Source organism: Chamaea fasciata, unplaced genomic scaffold (genome assembly GCF_029207755.1).
Source record: "Chamaea fasciata isolate MVZ Bird 193981 ecotype frontalis unplaced genomic scaffold, bChaFas1.0.hap1 SCAF_7, whole genome shotgun sequence".
In the NCBI taxonomy this organism is placed as follows: Eukaryota; Metazoa; Chordata; class Aves; order Passeriformes; family Sylviidae; genus Chamaea; species Chamaea fasciata.
Genome location: NW_027094092.1, coordinates 40,862,319 through 40,885,093, shown reverse-complemented (window position 1 = coordinate 40,885,093; position 22,775 = coordinate 40,862,319). Strand labels below are relative to the sequence as shown.

The window sequence follows — 22,775 nt, the reverse complement described above, 5'->3', positions numbered from 1 at the left end:
TTTGGGCCAATAGATCTGTGAACAGAAGAGCAATAATAAATGTTGTGTATCTTGACTTCAGCAGGTCTTCTGACCATCTTTACATATCATATATATGCCACGTTTTCCTAAGCAGAGCAGGAAAACTTGATTTTTGAGGAAATTTTTTAGAACTGATGGTGTTTATTCTATGAGAAAAGTCTAAGGTGAAACATGTCTTTAGGTAAGGCTTCTAAGCTACCCCAGAAAGAAGGAGAATAATTTTTCTCTATGTTCACAGACAGGCCAAGAAATAAGAGATTTAAAATGCTGCTAGAGAAATTCAGGTTAGATATCGGGAGGAATGAGTAGAAATAATGAAGCATAGGCATATGTTGTGAAGAGATGATGTCAAATCTCTGTTAATGGGGTTTGTTATATTCATATTACCTGTGCTCAGAAATGTTACTGATACTTTTGCCCTGCATCAGAAGAGTAGATAGATGAGATGAGCTTTCAAGGTACTTTCCAGTGGAATCCTATGTCAAAAATTTGCCCTTCTCGAGCCTTGGCTGTCCCAATCTTGTGTCTATGTCAAACACTTTTTTAGACAGCAGTGATGGCAGCAAAGCACTTTTCAGCATTCACTTTCAACATTAATTTCAATAACATTTTATGAAAAGGAAAGAGGTATTCTGATTTTTGAAATACAAATATCAGAAAGAGCTCTGTATCCATGTAAAGTTGGGGGCAGGAACTATTAGACTTATATACAGTTGATATTTAAACCAAAAATAGCTTTGATGTTTTCAGTGCAAAAGTCACCCACTAACAGTAAGCCATCTTCATTTTTCCTTTTCCAGTGTTTTTCCTTCATAAGCTTTTTAAAATACTGTATTGGGAGCTTCAAACTGACTTCTAATTTAGTTAAAAATTTTTGGCTTCACCTAACAAAATTCTGAAAATTGTATCTGTAGTTCAGATGAAAACTGTGATGTCTGTGTAAAGTATCATCTCACCAAGACCATCGCAAGGCCTTAGCACTGCCCTATTTATGAAAGAAGAACTTAGAGCATTATTGTTATTGCCTGGTAAGATGGTAAGTCACAGAACAGTGTGTGAACTCTTTAATAAAAAACAAGTTTTGGACCTACAGTGGCAGGAAAAAATCAGCATTCTTAAAAAAGGAAAGAACTAAATAATATACTTTTCCAGAAGTTAGGCCTTATTTAACTTTTATTCTTGTCCCCATGTTTGTATGTTGAATCTTTGTGAAATATATATTTTAAAACAACAAAAAATTCTTAGTACTAAGCACAGTTATGGAACTGGAAGCCTTATGGGTGGAATTTATTATATTCATAGCCATAGGGGAACAGAGATGGAGCTAAATGTTAGATATAGTGAAGGAGAAAATTGGTAAGAGTATCATGTAATCAAGGACAGGTTTGATCTGCTAGAAATTAATGGAAGATAAATCATTGAAGATTATGATTAGCAAATCTTTTTTCCATTCTTTAGATTCCTAACTTCAAGAAGTGGTTATTTTTATTTTGATTTTAGTAAATGGTATTTTTTTTTATTAATACAGCAAATAGGTAACTTAGAAGTAGTTATAACTAAAATTCCATGTATATTAACCTGGGTTGAGAAAGGGAGTACTAGAAGACTTAGTGGGAAAAAGTGATTGGAAAGACTGAAGCTCATTTTTCTGAAGTGAAATGTAAGCATTGTCAAGAGTTGTTAAATCTCAAGATAAAAAGAATTCACACTTATTTCAAAATGAAAATTAGTTTCTTCAGAGTTTCTACATCAAATGAATGAAGCTTTGTCTGTTGAAGTAGAAGAGAAAACATGGGTTTGATGATCTTCCAAGTGAGACATCTTCAGTGTCATTGAAAGTTAGCCACAATGAAAATGTAATTCCCTACTCTAGGTCTTCCTGCAGCTCTTCAACTGCAGACTCCTTTCAGAGCATTCTCAGTTCATCTTTGAAAACCACAATATGACAGATCAATTGGTGACTGCGCCTTAAAAAAAAAAAAAAAGAAGAAAAGAGAAAAATGAAGTCAAAGACTTGAACTTGATAGAAAGTTGCAACCTTCTTTTCTTCTAAAAACATCATCTTCAGTGTAGCACAAAATGAGCAATTTGAAAGTGATTGAAGCACTTTGTCCTGAATACTCTCATTCAGACAGATCTAAATTTGTAGTTTGGTATTAGATACTACAAGTGAAGAGACAGAGGAAAAAATTAAAGGAACAACTAAAAGAATCAACTTTGACATTAAGGCATATGGTTCATTGCACATGAGAAATAATACAATAATGGATACAAGTATCTATAGAGAAAAACGGGTTCCTACTTAATGCTATCGATTTTGTGTCTGAAAAGAAAAGCAAAGAGTATTGTGTCCAGGTTGGTATAGATGTTGCCTACTAGCTCAAAAGAAAACCAGAGGAAGGATCTTTTCATTTGGTCTAATGTTGGAAATAAGGAGAATAAAGCTATTTGCATTAAAAATAACTTTAAATATTTCTGTGGTAGATGTTCAGTATACATTGATAGTGAAGGTGTGAAATAATGTAGCATTTCACACCATCACATGGTGTGTTTTGGGAGTTCAAAGATTTTCCTGCAACCATCTCTCTCATACTTGTTTGATTAGAAAAAGAGGATTGATGCTGCACTTTCTCAACAACATTCAGAGGAACTCTGCAAAGTTTTGGATCTGATTTTCATTTACAGAAAGATAATGACTTACATAGCATGGAGTGACCTAAACACACCTCTAAGTACATTTTACAGCATCCAAGTGGTATTATGTCATTTTTTGGTCAAAGGAAATCAGATCTAAAAGATCTCTATACTTTCATAAGAAATGACACAGGCTTTCAAATTTGTGTTGAGCCCAAAGTGTGGTCAAAACACAACAGACTTGACTGGGGTTTTGTTTGTTTGTTTGTTTGTTTATTTGTTTTAACAGCGAAATTACATTTACAAAAACTATTACAATGTGGGTTTGGCAGATAGGAATTTTATGGACATGCAAGTCTACAGCCATGTTCACGAGGAAAATAATCGCCCATCTAATTAACAGCTAGAACCACACAGGGAGAAAAAAATATTCTTTGAATATTTCTAGAATTTTTATGATTAGAAATGGTATTTAGCCAGCATCATTGATTATTCATACAGTTGCCTGTTTTTTGTCTAAATTAGGAAAAAGTAGCAGAAATGTGGAATGTAGACTCTAAGCCTACTTCTCTTCCTTCTTTTAACACTAACAGGCTTTGTACATGACATGTATGGGAAGAAGCGATGCCACAATTTATGTCAAAAGAGTGAAATTTGGGAGATGAATCACAGTGAATAGATACTCAAATTCTGACAGATGTCAGTTTTGCAAAATATATACAGTTCTGTTCAGCAAGCTCAGTATGTGTCTCTGGTGATTCAGATTTATTTGGTTGAACAGTTAGTCTCTGAAAAACAGTTTTTCAGTATTCTGGAATGGCTTGTCAGAATCCAGCTGCCAAATACCCTGAGCATTCTCTGTCTCTACTCATCTTCCTTCCTCATGCTGGATCCCCTTTATAAAAAGGGAGAACAAATTGTCCATTTCCAAAAACTCTCGGAACAGATTAACATGGACCATGACTTTTCCAGACACTGTTATTCTGGAGTGCCGTGGTACCAGAGGGAAAAGTGGTAAAACCTTTTTCCGTGCATCTTAAAGCTGCTTCCTCTTTGCCAAGAGTGGGAATTGAGTAGACGAAGCCAACTACCTGACTTAAAACAGAATGAGGAACTAAGGATAATCCTGGGTCTGGTAGAGGTACAATATTTGTCAGGACATAAGAAGCACAGCACCAGCTAGGCTCAGTAAACAGAAAAGAAGGGAAGAAAGATCTTTAATTAGCAGAACATGTAATTAAACGTGAATCCTGGTGTTCTTTTGCTATCATTAAACATATCTGATATCTACTAGCAAAGTGCATCTACTATGCTCTGACTATTGCATTTATACTGGTGATTTTATTAGTGCAGTCTGACTCTGACAGCAGCATGTACTAAGAATTTAAAGATTAGAACCCTATTATTACAGAGATTAACATAGGTCCATATGGTGGAATTTGCATTCACCCCTAATTAATTATTTTTTCCATGACACTGGGAGAGCAATAAGGTTATGCTTACATTCTAGAAGGTAAGCAGACTGTCTCAAGTAATTATTGATCTGTTACCCTGGCATCAATCCATGCCAATACAATAGAAAGTTATTAAGAATTTGTTTCTAAAAAAGAAATTAAATATTGGAAAGGTAATAAATGCCAGTCAAAGTTGATGTACAGAAAATCAGTCTAGTCAGTCTGTTTGACATTTATATGTTTACTAATTTATAGAGAAAAAAAATACAGATTCTTATAAGGCAGTTGAACTGTGACTAACAATTCAAGAATGAACATTACACAGTGCTAACGAGGCACATCCTCTGGTTGAAGGACTTGGAAGACAAAAAAGTAGTTGTTAATTAAGAGTCATCATGAATGGAGTTTACCTTGCACAGGGATTGACACATATTATTAGTAGACTGGTGGACGGCTAATGCTAATCCATATTTTCCCCATTATTTTAACAAATAAATGGTACTAAGTGAATTTGCTAACATTTTAGATAATATAAAAATAGGGAAAATTGTGACTAGTGAGTGAAACCAGGGAAATCTTATGAGACCACTTGGACTGGTTGAGTAAGTTATGGCCATTCAAAGGAAGTTATATTGCAACGCTGACAAAAGCAAGATCATATCTTTATGAGCAGAAAATGTGCTGTCTGTTCATCTATAGGAAGAGGAGCTGTTTCCTGGAAAACAGATTCTGAAAAAGATTTCAAGGTCATAGTGGACAAATGAGTCAACATGGGTTCCTACTGTAATGATTTGGCAAAAACAGGTAAGTTGAATTGGAAATGAACCACTTGAGAAGTCATTTAATTTTTGCATATGGAATTGGTGCTGGAATCCTGACTAACAGCAGGATGAGACTTGCATTTTAAAGAGAATGGTGAGCACTTTGAGTGGATAGAGAGCCACAGAAATAATTGTGGATAATTACTTTGTAGTTTGAAAACTGAAGAGCCCAGTCTGCCTATTTTTTTTTTTTTTTTAAGAAAGAGGGAGAGAGGAATTGTTTAGAAGTGATTTGATGACAATGTATAAATACTTTCCTGTAGAGAAAATCTGACATTCTAAAGAGCTATTCATTTTAGGGAAGATAGGCATAATACAGTAACATCCTTTTGTTCTGGGACCTGGATCCAAATAAATCCATGTTAGGAACAAAACTGAAAAGATTCTAACAGTGATGGACTAAACTACAGAGGGAGATGGAGATTCTTCAACCCCTAAGATGAAGATTTCAAAGTTTCTCTAAAAAAAAATGAATAACTTTCAGATCAAAACAGGACTGGGGGTTATTTCCATGCATTCATGAAAAATAAATAAGCAGCCATAGTATGAGATAAAATTAAATAGATTGTGATATTCCAGACATCCCACTAAAGGATTTTAGAAGTCCTTTCTGACCTATGAATTTAGAGAAAAAATTCATTTTACTAACAAAAATACCTCAAAAAATTTTAAAGCTCTAGCTCATGCATTCAGAAGTGGCAAAACAGAATGTAGGCTTCCTCAACAGATTTTCTCCAAACTGTTATGAAATAGTCCAACTACATGTTCTTAGATGTTCGAAGTCACGTGGAAGATGGATAATGCTTAAAAGGCACTGCCTTGATAGAGCAGTGGAATAGTACCATGGAAATACTATGTGCTCATGCAATTATAAACTTATTCTAATGAATATGCATTCACAAAACTACTGCTGTCATTTACAAGCTTGTGTATGCTTGTATCTGTAATATCTGTGACCCTTTAATGGGAACAGTGAGATCGAAGGAAATGAGAAAGAGGCCAAGGCAGTTCAATAGGAAAAGAGTATCCTGAAGGCAGATCTCTCTGAGATAACTATAGAGCAATTTAAAAATATTCTGGAAGAAAAATACCTATTTTATGGTCTGTTTCTGCATTCAGAAGAATTATTTAGACCCAGTTCCTCATTTTCTTTGTTCTGTTTTAAGTTAACTTGGAAGAAATCTTAAAGGGTATTATGTTTAACTAATTGTCAGACTGATAGGTTACCTTGTTTGTCCAAGCATACTAAGAAAGTTGTCTGAACAGGGCTTGATAGGAGTCTGGAGATGCTGCCATGAAAGAAAAGAGATGCCATTTCTCTGAATTTTGTACATGGTTCTCCACTCTCAAGGATGATGGAAAACTATGATTGAAGAGCTGTGAGAACTCTACATTTTATTTCACATTTCTGTGGGCTGAAAATGCAGATAGAAGAAATGTCATAATTCCTCTGAATAAAAAGAGAGGAAGAACTTGATTTTAGTGATTCCTCCCAGTTCTTAGATGCATATAATGGCATAGGGATGGCTTTTTTCTGACATGCTGCCTCAGGAAGAACTTAAATGAGCTTTTCTCATGGAATAGTAATAATAAAAAGAAAGCAATAGAAAATAGAAAGCAAATATAACAAACCAGTGAATCCATGTGAATCCTTTTCTGTTTACAGTCTATAAACTTATATTTGACATAGTATACACTTTTATGTTTGATAAAATTTCATAGCATAAAACTTAGATGTTCATTTCCCTTTGCAACATCTTCCTCCTCATCCATCTTTCATGAAATAAAGAATGAAACCAATGTAATAACTTTTTTCTTCACACTAAATGGAAAAATTGCAACAATCTTGGTGCCTCTAGTAGGAAGCAGTGGTGGGAATTTTACCTTCCTGTGAATATTTTCCTGATTTCAGTGATGCTCTTCCAATATCACTGAGCCAAATTTATATTGTATAAAATAGTATAAATTTCCTTTATACTCTTTTATACTATGTTGACCATTTCCTATATCACATTAACCATAGTTCTAATTTAAGACATGTACTTTTGTTGTTTTGGTGAACCTACTGTATTTAATTATAAAAAGAAGTTTTATAAGGTGCAAGTGTGGTCTTCATGGTTTCAGAATTAAATGGAGAATAAAGATAATTACATTCAGAGGACAAGGATAGTATACCTAATGAGACTAATGATAGGGTAATAGAAATTCCAATCACCAGTGCGTAAGAATATAGAATATTTTGAGTTCTTACCTGAGAAAACAGGAAACCTGTATTATGTGCCAGAAAGAAGTGGCACTTGAAATTGCAACTCCACTAGCAAGGATTTTTAATTATTCTTTCAGTTCTGGGGTGGTACAATGGGATTGCCATATATCAAAATTTGTTTGTTTTTAAAAAGAAAGGGAAAAGCAACAGGGTTGTTGTTTTGACCTTGATGTTGTGCAAGGTCTTAGAAAACCTTTGAAAGGAGGGAGCAATCAAGATCATGGAAGCAGAGGTAAATAGAGAATGGGATAAAATATGAGGTGGTTTTAGCAAAAGTAGATCATGTTAGATAAACCTCATCTTTCTCTGATAGGATAAGAGTTTTCTTCAAAAGCTTCAGTGTAGTGGACCTGATATATCTGGGTTTAAACAAAACATTTGAAGTAAATGGAAATCTTTATTTAATCAGAAGGGGACTGGATTTGGAACTAAAAACTATCTGAAGACTTACAGTGAGGTTTTTTTGAAAGAGAGGTTGTAAAAACATAGACAATTGATTTATGGTATTTTTCAAAACTCATCTTGTGACTGATTCTCTTTACTCATTTCACATTAATGACCCTGTTTGTGCTCATGAAATTTGCAGATAATGGAGAGTTAGGAGGTATTCTAATATTGAGGAGAATCTGCCTCTGAGATAGGAAGAATGGCATGACAGTAAGCAGGAATCATCACAATGAGAAAAAAATTTAATACTGCAAAGTCATGCATTTAGGACCTTCTTCTGTGAGCTGGAGGCTCATTGGTCAGCAGGGATGCAGGAACTTAAACCTCTGTGTTTAATAAGATAAATGCACTGGTAGTATTTTTCAGCCATGAAGAAGGCCTTGTAAATGTCAAGCCCAGATTTCTCCTTGGATATTGGAAAATATTGATACAATTAAGACAAAATACTGTTAGATCTCATCTGGATTACTGGTATCAAACTGACTTTCTGTACTGGAAGAAAAAGTGAATTTTAACTGGAACAAACCCAGGAAAAGTCTTTCAGGACCTTTAATGGAATGGTGAAAAAGTCTGTTGGGAGGAGATTACAAGAACATGGATTGGTTTGGCTGACCATGAGGAAGATTCAAAGAGGATATGATTACTTTCTAGAAATACATTTGGGGGTAAATAGCAAGCAGGGAGAAGAACAATTAAAGTTAAAAGATAAGATCAGATGGATATGAATTAATCAATAATGCATTTAGACAGGAAGTTGAAAGAAGTTCTCAAGCCATCAGAAAAATGAACTTCTGGAACTGTCTCCCAAACACAGTAATGGGTGCAAGGCATCTTAATGGCTTACAAGGTGAAGCTTTGTAAAGTTAGAGCAGGCTAGAGATGGTCATGAAGTTAAAAAGCAAAGCTTGTGAAATGAGGCTTTGTGCATTTGGTTTTCTGTCATTGTTGTAAGAGCACTAAAGGAAGGTTTTCTCTCCATGTACAGTTGTGTCAGGAAGTGTTTGGTGGCACAAGCTTTGCTGTAAAATTATTAAGTAAAAGAGAAAAAAGCCAGGAAAGCTGATAATGAGATACTATGGCACAGGCAAAAGGAAAAGCTAACTACTGGTGTGGTTTCTGTCCTGTGGATATCAGGTATGTCCAGGAAAGCAAAGCATCTGTCTGTTCAAGCCCAGGTTTCAGTATGGGCTCCAAGGGTTTCTGTGGCTGATGTGTGCAAGGACAGAGGATTGGGCCCACCTATACCCACTTATTAGATAAGGTTCTTTATCCCTTGCTGGATCATGAGCTTTCAGTAGTAATTGTATTTCATTTTTGTATTTAATTAATGTATCACATGCTTCTGAGTTTCCACTCATTGCCTGAGAAGAGGAGAAAAAAAATTGTTTTGTTCACTACTTTCTGGTAGTGTAATTTCATTTTTGAAATATTTTTCACTCTCCCGACTTCCTCTGATGAGATTGGCCATGAGATGGGCTTTGATGGGATTTTAGTTTTGCTGCACTGATTTCAAGTCAGAATGAAAATTGTTTTAGTGGTCAAGTTGGCAAGGATCTTCTTGAGGCTGCTGAATGGGGTGGAGAGAGCCTTTCCTTGTATGAAGAGTGTTTCACTTTGGTGTCTTTGAGTTCAACCTAACCCCTGTCATTATAGGGCCCTCAGAAGTGACTTCTGGAAGATGGAAACTGTGCATGTTCGTGTACCTGTATGTACTTCTCCATTCTGTGTTCCAGGATTGAACTGACACATGATATTGATATGATTCAGAAACTACTGTTTGAATGATGAAGAATAAACCCAAGTGCCTTGGTTTTATTACAGTTTGGTAGCATCTTCCTCAAGAATATAATTTCTAACTGCAGCTTTGTGATGAGTTACCAGCTGACTGACTGCATTCCCTCTAAAGGTTGAACTAGGCATGAGACACTTCAGCACTCCCTGAACTCCTGTTTAGTACTGCTGTATGTTTTCTGCATTTGAGAGTTTGGATGCATTTAAATTATGGGACAGACAAATTTATAATCCTTATCAGGCTGTTTTGCAGGGACCAGTTTCTAAGACACATTGTGCTGAGACATTAACATTTATCATCTTAGATTTTTATTAAATTATTATGACTTTACTATTAAATATGATATGAAGTATAAAAACATATCCTACTTTAAAAGGGGTTGTAAGGAATAAACTCCAAACCAGACAAATGGTAAAGGAAAACATTAAGTGAAGTAGTTGACATTGTAGTTTAAGACAAATGACAAATTTTTATCTCCAGAAAAGAAAAATGCAGCCCAAATGCCAGGTGTAAGGAAAAATTTAAAGGACAGATGAGCAATTCTAATGGGACAAAAATATTACCTTCTACCACTTCCTAGCTTTTACAGTGTTCTTGAAGTAACTGAGCTACTAATAAAATATTCAGTGTATTTTTGAAAATCTGAAAGATGTTACCACAATATTCCAAACATTTGCATAGAGGTAAATGTTGTACCTATTTATAAACACTGCTGTGAAATATACTGAATTTACAATCTAAATGTGATAGAACCAGTTTATTTATCAGAGACTTTATTTTCAGAGAGCTGCACTAGATGTTGGTATTCAGAAGAAACCTTCCTTATGGAAGAAAGAAATTTGTAAAATTATGAGATTTTTTTTTAAAAAATCTTGAGGGTAGGTTCCTGACATTTTTACCTTTCTCAATATTGCAGATGCATTCCCAGTGTTTGTCATTCCAGGACACAGATATTGCCTTTATGCCATTAAAAACTGTTAATGGAATATGATGTTGAAAACCTTTCCCTTAGGTATCCAGAATACATTGTATTCAGGGATAGAGTTCTTTCTTAGCTTAAGAACTTTGTCTTTCAAGACTCTCCACTTAAACCTAAAAAGATAGGACATCTTCTAAAAGATCATGTAGGTGTGGCCAATACAGTGTTTTTATGGAATCTTTCAAAGGAGTAATTCTCTTATAAAGTAAGACTAGAAGAAGCTATAGGGAAGCCATGGCCACCTCCTTGGCTTATAGGCTTATTTTTTAGTTTCTTCCTCCCTTTACTGGGAGGAATGTAGTCCTCCTGCCCTCTACCCCTGATTTGCTATTTTATAGCTTCCCCTACTAAGAAGAGAAAGAGCTCTTCTTTCTCATAGTCCAACAAGTCACAGCTGTTAGTTCAAGCAGCATGAAGGAGCTACTTTTCTGTTCTCACAAAGTGGGAGAATTTAAATGCAAAGTGAACCAGGAAGGGGTTTATGTGTGTTATCCCTGACACTGAACTGTTAAGGGGTTTCCAGTGGCAGAAGTTTTGATTTTGTCAGAAGAAGTGAAGGAAAGCAACTCCTGTAATATAAGCAAAGAAGGGAAGAGAAGGTGCTCCAACAGTCTGTTGGATCTGTTGATCTGTTTAGTCAACAACCTTGGATCCTATCTCAGGGACAAAAGCTTCTTGCAGCTAGACTGACTGGATCATTCATCTGTAGCAATGTGCCACTTAACCTGGCCTGGCCAAGATACCATTAGCTGATGTCTTTGGAGGTACTTATGAAGGAAGTGTCGAATAATCAGTTACTGCTGCCTTATCATCTCCAGGAAGCATTTTCTCTGAACTAAATGAGAGTACAGGAAAATGACTACTTTGTGTAAGGGAAGTCAAAGTTTAAAGACAACTTTAGGTCACCAAATTTCTGCAACCAATAGATCCCATCTTGCTGTCATAAACCCCTCAGAGTTGAGGGCCTAACTTTTCAAACTCCACTTAATAAAACTCGTGTTTAAGCAAGAGAACACCTTTGAAGTCATTGCTGATAGTTCAGGTAGCTCTAGAGTTCACCTTTTGACTTTAATTTTCTTCCAGGCATTCTGTAGCATGGGCTATTTGTGCTAAGATTCTACTCATCTATCACCCATTCCTCTGACAGGAAACCTTGTTTTTGTACCTGTCAGTGCATAGAAATTCAGGCATTATCCTCTTTCAGGGGAATGCTTCTGCAGCTGATTTTCAGACTGGCTTGTGACATGCCTTGCAAGTGCATTTATAGTCAGTTATGCTCACAGCAAGTGATCAATTAAAACCTTTTCATTTTTCTGTAGATATAGAAAGAGGGGGAAAGAGTTTTGACATGGGGAAAAAAAGAAGCAAAACAAGGTCTTTATTTTGTCCACCAGGTGTGTACTGCTAAGTTTAATCATTCTGTATAAAGCTTTAAAAGGTGGTATTAAGTGTGCCTTCTAGAAAACAAAAAATGGACAAGTAGCAAGAATTAGCCAGGTGGAATTGATGTGCTGGCACCAAATGCCTTGGATTGGTTTGTTTGTTGGTTTACTTTATCAATTAAAAAAATGAGGATTGGTGGGGAAAAAAGTAGCTTAGAGGTTGAGTGTGACTTTCATTTGTGCCACAGCACAGAGTAATTTTTGGAAAGTGGCAGGTTCAGCATTCTTCTTAGACAGACTTTTCCTGGTTTTGATTTGTTTAAGGCACCACTTTCTAGTCATCGGTTCACAGAGCATTGTGCAAATTGAGGATTGTGGTGGCTGCCTGCATCAAACCTCCTTTAGACAGAAAGCAAACATAAGGAAGATAGGAAAGAGCAGAAAAGAATTTGGGGGAGAACAAGGCACACCACTACTTCGGGGAAGAAAATGTTAATAGGAATCTTAGTTCATATTCCAAACATTAAAGAATCATTTAAGATTTTGTCCATTAAAGATTCATTTAAATGTGGTGGCACAGATATCCAGTACTGTCTCCTCACTCAATCATTTGTGTAGCTTTTTCAAAGACAATTTTAAAAGAGCCCTAAAGGAGAGATAATAGATATTAAACTGAATGGGAGAAGAAGGGCAGGAATGCATAGCAATTCCAGTGATGAAATTTGTTCCTTTCCCATCTCCTGAGTTGTTCAGTCTAACAACTTTCCGATCCACAAACCTAAAAATGTTGCCAAATAGCTGCAGAAAAATAGTTTCCAGAAAAGGGTGGCATCTGATTTATTTCCTGCATCCTATCCTGTCTTGTTGTGGTTTTGGCTGCAAAACTGCAAGTCTAAAACTGAGAGAAGTGTCATCAGCCCCTAGAGACAGTGTCCAAACAATTGAACATGTTTGGAGGAAAGGTTTATTCTTTGGCTCTCTCAATACTTGTAGCTGCCAGTTATTGAGTAGTTATGGCCAGACAGATTCACTATGGTTCATGGCTGGCTCTCGGGTTCAGAAGTATCTGAAATTTTTCAAGGAAATCTAGGGAAGTGTCCAAACATTTCCTCCATGTTCCTTTGATACTTTGTGCTGCTGATGGCCTTTAGACATGATGGTTTCTCTCAGAAGACATTTTTGACTCGTATCTCAGAGACTGGGCTAGTATAAGAACTTAAGTAGAGAAATGAGAATTCCTTTTCTGTTCATCTGAGAAACTGGATTCACTGTGATCTCTTCAGCCCAAGGCAGGCAACTTTTAGGAAGAGCTGAAAGACACTGAGTTCACAGCCTGTTTTCAGGGCTTGAATGAAACTTGGCTGTTGCAGGAAATCTTTCCAGTTCTGGGATTAACAGCAGTTACCAGTCCTCTTTTAGGAACTGGCTACTTTCAAAGACAAGAAGAATCTGTCAGACAAAATCAAGAGAGAAGGCTAAAAACAAACCCCTGTTGCCATTCTCCCTCTTCTGGCCCCTTCTTAAACAAATCAAAATTGCCCCTGATATCCAAAGTTAAAGACAAAGTTGAATATAGATATATTTGTATTTATGATTATGAGTGAGAGATCTAAAACCAGAAAGGAGATAGCTTTATTTCTCTCATGACGATCCTCTGTCTTGCCTTTTCTTCTAGACATTTGGTTTGAAAGGTTCAAAAGAGTAAGGATTCTGACGAGAAACAGAACCAAAGTCTTGTCCCCTTCCGCTTCTGGTATCTTTTTCATGAAACCCCTGAGATTAGCTCAATTGATTTGAACATGGTGCTAATAGTGCCTGTGTTGTGGGTTTGATCCCTGTGTGGGCCTTTCATGTAAGCGTTGGGTTCAATTTTCCTTGTCCTTTCCAATTCAGAATATTCTATGATGAACTGCCTTTATCTGTGAAAAAACCCTTGAAGAGTAATACATAGCCATTGTAAAAATGTCAATCATGGAAAACATTGCCAGGAGAAAGAGTTTCAATTTCTATATTCTTTTCCCAAATGCACATACACAATATATATATATATATATACTGGATTTAAATTTCTGCAATTATAACAAATATCTCAGTAGAAGGAAATTCTGCATGCTTTACTAGAGAGCAGTAATGCATCCTTTCAATATTCAGGATGAATTTGGGTCTCTAGGCTTCTGAATCATTTCCACCTATTTTTCAGTAAGACAAGAAAGTACATCATGTTCTCGGTGGGCTGTGACCATTGCCTTTCAAGTTGCAATCCTTCAGATCTTCATTAGTCCTTTGGCTATCATTAAATGCTTGGCAATGGTTTTATCTCTGTTGTTAATGTCTGCAGGTGCATATCTAGAGGACTTATTTATTAGAGATCATTTTTACAGTAGGGTAGTTCATGCCTTCTGGGAAACATTTCTTTCAGAATCTCTGTCAAAATAAGACTTTATTTTGCCCCATTTCAGATTTTTTCTTTGACAGAGGCCACTTGGGATCTCAAAAGGGCTCTAGTTTACATGTGCTTAGACAGCTTCTAAAATTTAGTGTAGACAGAAGATCAAGCTGTGTCCACAACAGAATACACAGGTTACATTACTTCGTTAATTTTATACTGAAGAGTGATATGCACTTTGGATATGATCTATACCAGAGAAAGAGAGTTTAAAGTACAAAATAAGCATTTTAAGTTTGGACTTGATGCATTTTCCATCAACACATCAAAGACTGGATCCAATACTGACCAAATATACTTCGATGATTATTTTGTTCTTTTAGCCTGCACCAGAAGTCATTATTGGTTTCCAATCTAAAAAACCTGAGCAACTCTTAAATAATAGAATCATAGAATACCAAGTTGGAAGGGGACCTTGAGGATCACCTGGACCAACCGTTTTTGGCGAAAGTACGGTCTAGACAAGATGGCCCAGCGTTCTGTTTAGTTAAACTGTCCAACACCTGGCAAATCCACAACTTCCCTGGGGAGACTATTCTAATGGTTGAGTGTTCACACTGTGAAAATTTTCCTCTTGTATCTTACAAAAATCTCCCCAGGATTAACTTGTACCCATTAACCCTCATCTTTTCCACGGAACTCCTTGAAAAAAGGAGTCTCCATCTTCTTTGCCCTGTAAATACTGGCACATGATGATAAACTCTCCTCTCAGTCTTCTTTTCTCATGCTGAACAAACCCAACTCTCTTAGAATTTCCTCACACAGAAGGCTTCCCAGCCCTTTGATCATCTTTGTGGCCCTTCTCTGGACCCTCTCCAGCCTGTCCACATCTTTATTTTGTATAGCAGGGACCAAAACTAAACACAGCATTCCAGGTGTGCCCTGAAAAACACTGACAAGAGTGGGATAATGAATGACTTCTTTATCTCTGCTTCTGATGCCCTTTTTTGATGCAACCCAGCTGTTCTTTCAGACTGAGCTTCTTGCTCACCAGGACTCCCAGACTCCTTTGGTAGAGCTACTCCCCAGCCCAGAAGATACAAGCCTGTGCTGCACTACTGGATTGTGTTTTCCAAGTGCAAGACCTTACACTTGTCCTTGTTGAAATTCCTAAGGTTCTTGTTAACCCACTTTTCCAGCCCATCCAGGTCTTCCTGCAGGGTTGACTCTCCCTTCTGAAGAGTCCACTTCCCCAATCAGTTTGGTATCATTGGCAAACTTTGGCAGAGTATGCTTGATCCCATCTTTCAGATCACTTATGGAGATATTAAACAGTGTTTGGCCTAATACCAATCCCAGGGGAACCCCACTTGTGACAGGTTGCTGGTTGGAAAGGGAGCTAATCACCAACCTCTGGGCACTGCCTGTTGGCCAGTTCCCCACCCACCACACAGATCACACCAGTTTCTCTAGGAGGAGGCTGGGAAACCATTTCAAAAGCCTTGGAAAAATCCAGGTAAACAATGTCCACTGCTCACCCTACAACAGCCAAACAGGTTTCTTTGTCATTGAGGATGGTCAGGTTTGTCAAGGATGACTTGTCCTTGGTGAATCCGTGCTAGCTTTTCCCAATCACATGTTTCATCTGACTTTTGATAGCTCCCATGATAATTTCTTTCATAACTTTCCCAGGGACTGAAGTAAGACTGATGGGTCTATAACTTCCTTGATCCTCCTTTAAGCCCTTCTTGTAGATGAGGGTGACATTAGGCTTCTTCCAGTCTTCTGGGATGTCCCATAATCTCCATGAGTTCTCAGAGATTTGGAGAACAACCTTGCAATGATATCAGTCTGCTCTCTTACCCTTAGGTGATTATTGTCAGAGTCCATCAATTTGTAGGGATTTAGCTCAAGCTCCTGTAATAGCTGACATACAAACTCTTTATTTACTGATGGTAGGTTTGTGTTTGCATCAACCTGGAGTTTTGTTCCCAAGGCATGCACCCCAACAGTGCTGGTAAAGACAGACATGAAGAAAGCGTTGGGGACCTCTTCCTTTTCAGTGTTACTGGTGACAGATTCACCTCCTCTGTTTAGCAATAGGCCAGTATTTTCCTTCTGTCTCTGCTTGTTGTTTACACACCCGAAGAACACTTGTGTTTTTTGACATTTCTGGCCAATTTCAATTTGAGCTAAGATTTTGCTTTTCTAACTGCACCTCTGCACACTCTGGAAATGCTTTTGTAGTTCTCAATGGGTGTTTGTCTGCTTTTCTATCTCTTGATATGGTTCTCCTTTGGTTTTGAGCAGACTGAGAAACTCTCAGATAAGCCAAGGGGGGTATTGCTCTGCCTACTTCTCCTACCTTTAAAAGAACTGTTTTTGAACTTCCATGTTTCTCAGGAGAAAAATGCCAACATAGAGAAAGCTTTGCAATCAGTATGCTATGGCCTACCTTTTCTGTCAGCCAGGCTACAGTGTTCCTTTGTGCACCAGGAAGATCTTAAAGCACCAGTTTCATGGTAAAATGTGTTCATTCTCGCAGAGTTTTTCCCTTTAAAGAAAAAAAAAATTGAGGGCATCAAATCCTGGGCATTAGGAATCAAACATCATCAGGATAACCTTATCCAGATGGAATCTCTCATTCCATGGCAGTCCACTTGCCAGATTTATGCCCAGAAGAGTTCCTAGAAATTGTGACATCCACAGCATCTTTCCACTGAAAAGGTGGGAGGACATTTCTACCCTAGCTCTGGTTTGCCAACAGCTCATCAAAAGAGATTTATGTCTTCTGGATGTGTGGTAAACATGCACATTAACAGAGCTCTTCCACACTCATTGCTGCAAGGAAAAAAATGTCATCTTCTTTTACTTCAAGAGAATACTTGAACCCCAAGTTGCCTCTGTTTGCAAAACAGAGAAGCTAGAGCTTATTTTCCAGGTGCAAGAGACAGACACAACTGAAACAAAATGTAAATAACCAAAATCTCACACTCCTTCGAAGATTCTGAACAAGGAAGCAAACTAAGTCTTCCGTAACCAAGTTATACAGTATTTGAGAACAGTGCCTTACCTCTCCCTGGTTGCATTCTCCACTCAGCTCAACAATCAGCTTTAACTTTGCCTAGTCCAAGCTTCTTTGCACAGAAATTGCACAGGAAACTCCTGACTGCCTGATGTTTTCAGTCTTCCCATTGGATCTCTGCTGGTTCAGGGACTATAGAGCAAAGGAGTTATATATTCACTAATCATGAATCTCACAGGCAAAGCTTTAGACTAAGTTATTAAGGCTGTTAAAATCACAGATATGAGGTAATACTTTTATGAAGTAGATGCAGGTTAAAATGCAGAACTGTTAGATTTTCCACATGACAGAAGGTTAATAATGGGGAGCCACAAGGTATGATACTAACTACTCCTATTGCATGTAATATATTGAGCAGTTACTTATAAAAGGGGAGTGAACAATGAGATGGCAGATATTGCAGATGAAATGAAAGCATATCAGTAGCTGGAATTCATACCCAGCTCTCCTAAGAAATCTCCCTGATCCATTGCACTTTTTATCACAGCGGATTCTTTTAGCCCTTTTCACTGTATTCATGAATGTAACTTGCACAATACAACATCCCAGCAACCTTATGCTTCCCATTCTGCTGAGTGAGGTTTATAGCTTTTCATTTTCATTTTCAGCCTTGGTCTGACTTGTAAGACTGAATCCGTGTCCCAGCCTGCAGACTGGAAGCACTTAATTAGTATGCAGGGCAGGTACTGAGGGAGGCTGTCTCTATGCGACAGCTCTCAATCCACTCCTCTGATTATTATGGCTCATAGAAAAGAGAATGCAAGTGAAAGAAAAAAAAATCACTGCATTTTCAAATATTAAAAAAATGGTATAAAATATCTGGTAATATCGAGCAAGAGAATGTATCTGGTTGTGTATTAGTTGCCAGTCATTCCTCCAGTTAATTTAAAAGCCAGTGTCTGTTATAGATGGTCACAAGGGAAGAAGCCAAACCTCAAATACAAATTACCTGTTGAGTTTAGTATGGACCCTTTTAAGGGAGGGCTGATGACTTTAATATGGAAAGCATTGTAGCACCAAGTAAAAATCCACTCTGTTGATAATTTTCTTGTTTTCTTCTTGCACAGATGGCTTCCTGTGTAGATAGCAAAGGTAAGCCCATTGCAAATGTCTGCATTTGCTCATAGGGAAAAGAATAAGGAAGTTAGGGAAAGGTATTATTATGATTTACCTGGGGTTTTTTAGGCAGCATATGAAGCTATGGGCAAAAAAATACTACCTTTGGCTGTTGTCATTCATCCTGGTGATGGAAAAGTATTTCATAAATAATCAGATCCTCTCCCCTTTTCCTGTTACATATATCCCAGGTGGCTGCTTATTCATGGCTAAAATACTACCACTCCTAGGTAGGAATATTGTAGCTGTTAAACAGTGGATTTTTATACTATACAACAGTTTCAGGACTGAAAACTACAAAAGGAATCATAACGAATTTCTTCTCCAAATGAGATTGTAGGGTGTAACCACCTTTTATATGGTAGTTACCTTACCGTGTGCTAGAGCTCTTTTTTTACCCCCTAAGCCAGTGGTTTGCTTAAGAAGGTTCAATTATGCCATCTTCTTCCTCCCTGGGAACCTACCTTAACAGTTAACTAACTGCTTGAGGTAGGGACAGCATTTTTCTTCCTGTTGGCTCTATGCCTTTGTGCTGAAAGAAACACAAGATTTATGGTTCCAGAAGAATGGCAGACAAGAAGGGGCAGGACTCAGTAACCTGGTACGCTGAGTTCTCACCTTTAAGATGCAAGTCCTGGTTCAAAAGCATTTCACATTTCTCTTCCATTATGTATCTTTGTTCAGCTCACCACTCATCTTTTTTGAGATTCCGTTTGGGGCATTTAATTTTCTGCTAAGAGAAAGCTAAGGTACCTAATCCTTGAGGGTCAGGCAAATAAAATCAGTTGTTTCAATATGTACTTTTTTTTTTATTGCAAGACAGTGGGCTATTTTAAAGAGTGCCTATTTTATCAGAAAAACCCAGGATTTTGGTTTCGGAAAATTTACTGTGATTATCTATGAACAGCTAGTCTGTTCAATAGTGAGTAAGGTGAAAACAACATTAAAGAAATTACACAAACTTCAGATGACCAATTGAAGATCAATTGTAACATCACAAGGAGAGAAACATTTCCAAGCTTCAGGAGGCTGGATTTTAATGTTCATCATTCGTGTATAAGCCACAATTATCAGTTTAATTATTTGCATGCAGACTTAGTAAAATTGATAATCACCACTGTAAGTGAAAGGTGTAATTCCATCAAGGAGAAGTGACACCAAGAATGGGGGAAATGAAGCCCGAGTCACTACATGTTAGAGCTGAAATTTCCACGGTTTAAGCTGCTGTGTAGGCAATGTATGTATAATCTATCATCTACACTTTTTTCTACTGTGAATTTACAGTTTATTTCACAGTCCAGTTTCTGTTTGGGGATGAAGCTGATTGTTTACGTAGCACAATAATTATAATTTATTACTAATTTTGATGGGACTAAAACACTGCCACACACTAAAGGGACAGACAGATTCTTTTAGGAATCCTTGGCACAGTAATGATGGTACTAAACTGTAGTTACAATTAAAACTTTTCTCAATATGACATTATGGCTAGTATAACACAGAATTTGTTATTAGAATTGCACAGGATTTCTCCAAGCAGAATCAATGTAGTACAATTTATAAATAGCCTAATACAGAATTTATAATACAATTTATGATTTCAAATCACCTAGACTCTAACTTAACTTATGGTTTCTAGTCACCAAGACCTCTGCAGATCAGACTAGATCTTAATACAAATTTTGCAGTGTCAATATAACCAGTATAACCTAGACTCAAAAATCACATAAAGAATCCAAGTCACTTAATCCTTGGACACAACAAACGGCTGTGGAGACATCCTTGGCCATGGGGGAGTCACAGGTCTCACTGTCTATCAGCATTTCTTGTCCAAGTTCCCCACTTAGGACTTGCAACTGCTTGATTTTATAGACAGTGCTCTATGTGCTGGTAGGCTTCCCTGTCTTGTCACAATGTCTGGGACCTGGGACCTTGCAGGACAGTAAGGAAGGAAATAATCAGGCTGGTGCACTGGCAAGGAGGGGAAGAAGAAATCTGTTTGCTTTGTGTGCTTGGTTCACAGGAATTTCAGGGCCTAATAATGAGGGAAAAGGGAACTCATACACAACTCTCTCTGTCACAGAGAACAACTTTGCCTCATAAAATAGTGCTAGGTATGCTAACCATATTACCAGGAGTCTTGAGCAGGGTGTACCAGTCACACACTCCTAGAAACATGAAGTAATTTTCTATCTCTTTGAGGTAAACACAGGCAAAGAAAAGTCCTAAATTCATGCATCATGAAGCACTTTTGATGATGATAAGATTTGCGTCACTCATGAAACTAGGGGGGTTTTTTTCAAAATATTTGCATGGTACATGAATGGCTGATAAAAAATATTATATAATTGTCCATATTTTTTGGCTGCATAGTCGTCTTCAGCGCAACAATTAAGTAAGCATCCTCTGCCAAGTACAAGGCAAATAATGCAGCTGATTTCCTGGGACTGATTCTACCCGCAGTTTTGACCATGTTGCTCATCTTGTGCTCTATGTGAACAACAGGAAAAGAATGAATTAAGATTTCATGGCAATGTGAATTTTAGTATTTTAAATTTTGAATTGTTTGACTTTATAGCCATAATATTCTTCTAATAAAATCTCTTTATGTTAATCTCCTGTGTTAATTCCATCTTGTGGAACCACAGTAAGTTTCATATGGATCATTAGTAGGGCTGAACCTTAGATTTGTTTGTTCAGACCTTTACCATTTGAGCTAACTGACCTTAAAAACAGGCAGCTGTGCTTTATTACAACCAGCCCCTAAAGGCAAAACGAGACAACCACTTTGCAAAGGGATTTCATGACTATTTGCTGACACCTGAGGAATGATGGAAGTTGGAAAGCCATGTCCTGGTACTGTAAGTGCCTAATGGCTACAGACCCTCTGCTCTAACTCTCTAAAATCTGTCTCCTGTATTTGGAAAGGAACTCCCCATCAGCCCAGCTCAGCCTTTAGTAAGACATGCTTAGTATGGATGAAATGGTCAACAAATTTATATATTGATCTCTAAAATGTACTTAGTATACGCAGCTAGCACTTGTAGGCTTTATTATGTCAGGTTATTTTCCACCTTACCAGCACAAATTACCTAGGAAACATAAAAAAAATTCTCCCTACCAAACTACTCTAGCATTTGGTGTGCAATTCTGAGGCATCAGGGTACTGAACCTTCTGCAAACAAGTGTTAGAAATTTTTACCATTGACAAAACAATGTAATTGTCCATAAGTCATTCATCAGGAAAGACAGAGGTAATTATGCTGACATTGTAAAATGTATCAGCCTGAGATGCAGCGGCACAGAAAACTTAAATTAAAATGACCAGTTTGGCAGTTACAAGGAACCAAACAAAGGCCTCATAACATCAAGTGTTAGGTAACTAGCACTCTATTTAACCAGATCTTGACAAATGCAAGACTTTCCCACTAAGGTCTCAGCCAGTAATAAGGAGGATGCATGAACATAGATATATGGGACTCAGAAAACACAACTGATTAAAAACAACCCTGACACAGACCAGCTTTGTTTCACTGCCATTATTTAGGGAAATCCATAAACAAACTAAGCAGACTAATTGTTGCAAAATAATATTTTAAAGGGCTTTTGGATTCAATATAATAGATTTTGTTAGCAAGGGCGTTCAAAACAGAAAAAATTATCTTGATCATCTCCTTTCAGCGTTTTTAGTCACTATAAACTGTGACGTTTCTGAAAACCTTTATATGAAACCTAGTCTCATAACAAAACAATTTACTTTTTTTGGTAGTTGGCTGGAAACAAACCCACATATGGCAAGTGTAAAATAAGTTTATCTTGCTATTTCTATCAGTTTCCATCTTCTGTAGTTCACTAACATTTATGTAGTGCTGTTGATCATTAAGTGTTTTATTGTCAATTTATTCAAAGACACTAACAACTTAATTTTAAAAATAGAGTGGCAGCTTCTTTTTTATATAAAAAGCTAATTGGAATCACTGTTGCAGTATATGGTATTATTACCTATATTAGGTGAGATTTTCAAAAGTTCTAAATTTTGAACAAAATACTAACTTGTGTTCTGTCTTAGGTCAGAAGTTCTAATTTAATACTGTTACCACATATCCCCACTAATTAGAAGTATAATTAATTTTCTAGCTGTATCAACACTGGCCTACTACGTCAGAAATAGGTGGTCTGCCAGTTAATATGATAGTTCTTTGAAGAGGAAGTTCTGGACATTTGCTGATATTTTTGAGAAGTACAAGGCTTAACCTGGGACATTATAGTTTGCCTGATCCAGGCAAGAGCAGAATTTATGAGACTATGCTAAAATTAGAGATGCTCTATTCTATTTTGTGTGTATCTGTATACCATGAACCCCTGTTTCATGCTGATCTCTTCATCCCTCAC

General features: G+C 37.1%; 1 protein-coding gene across 1 annotated transcript in view; it reads right to left on the bottom strand.

The window, feature by feature from the left end:
• The window catches only part of CIPC (CLOCK interacting pacemaker), a 39,116-nt gene extending 21,790 nt beyond the window's left edge, over positions 1-17,326 (bottom strand). The window contains exons 1-2 of the mRNA XM_066188555.1: positions 17,256-17,326; positions 16,638-16,736 (exon numbers count right to left, since the gene is read on the bottom strand). The gene's annotated coding sequence lies outside the window, so the exon portion shown is untranslated. The remainder of the gene's footprint in view (positions 1-16,637; positions 16,737-17,255) is intronic.
• Between the last annotated feature and the right edge of the window lie 5,449 nt (positions 17,327-22,775).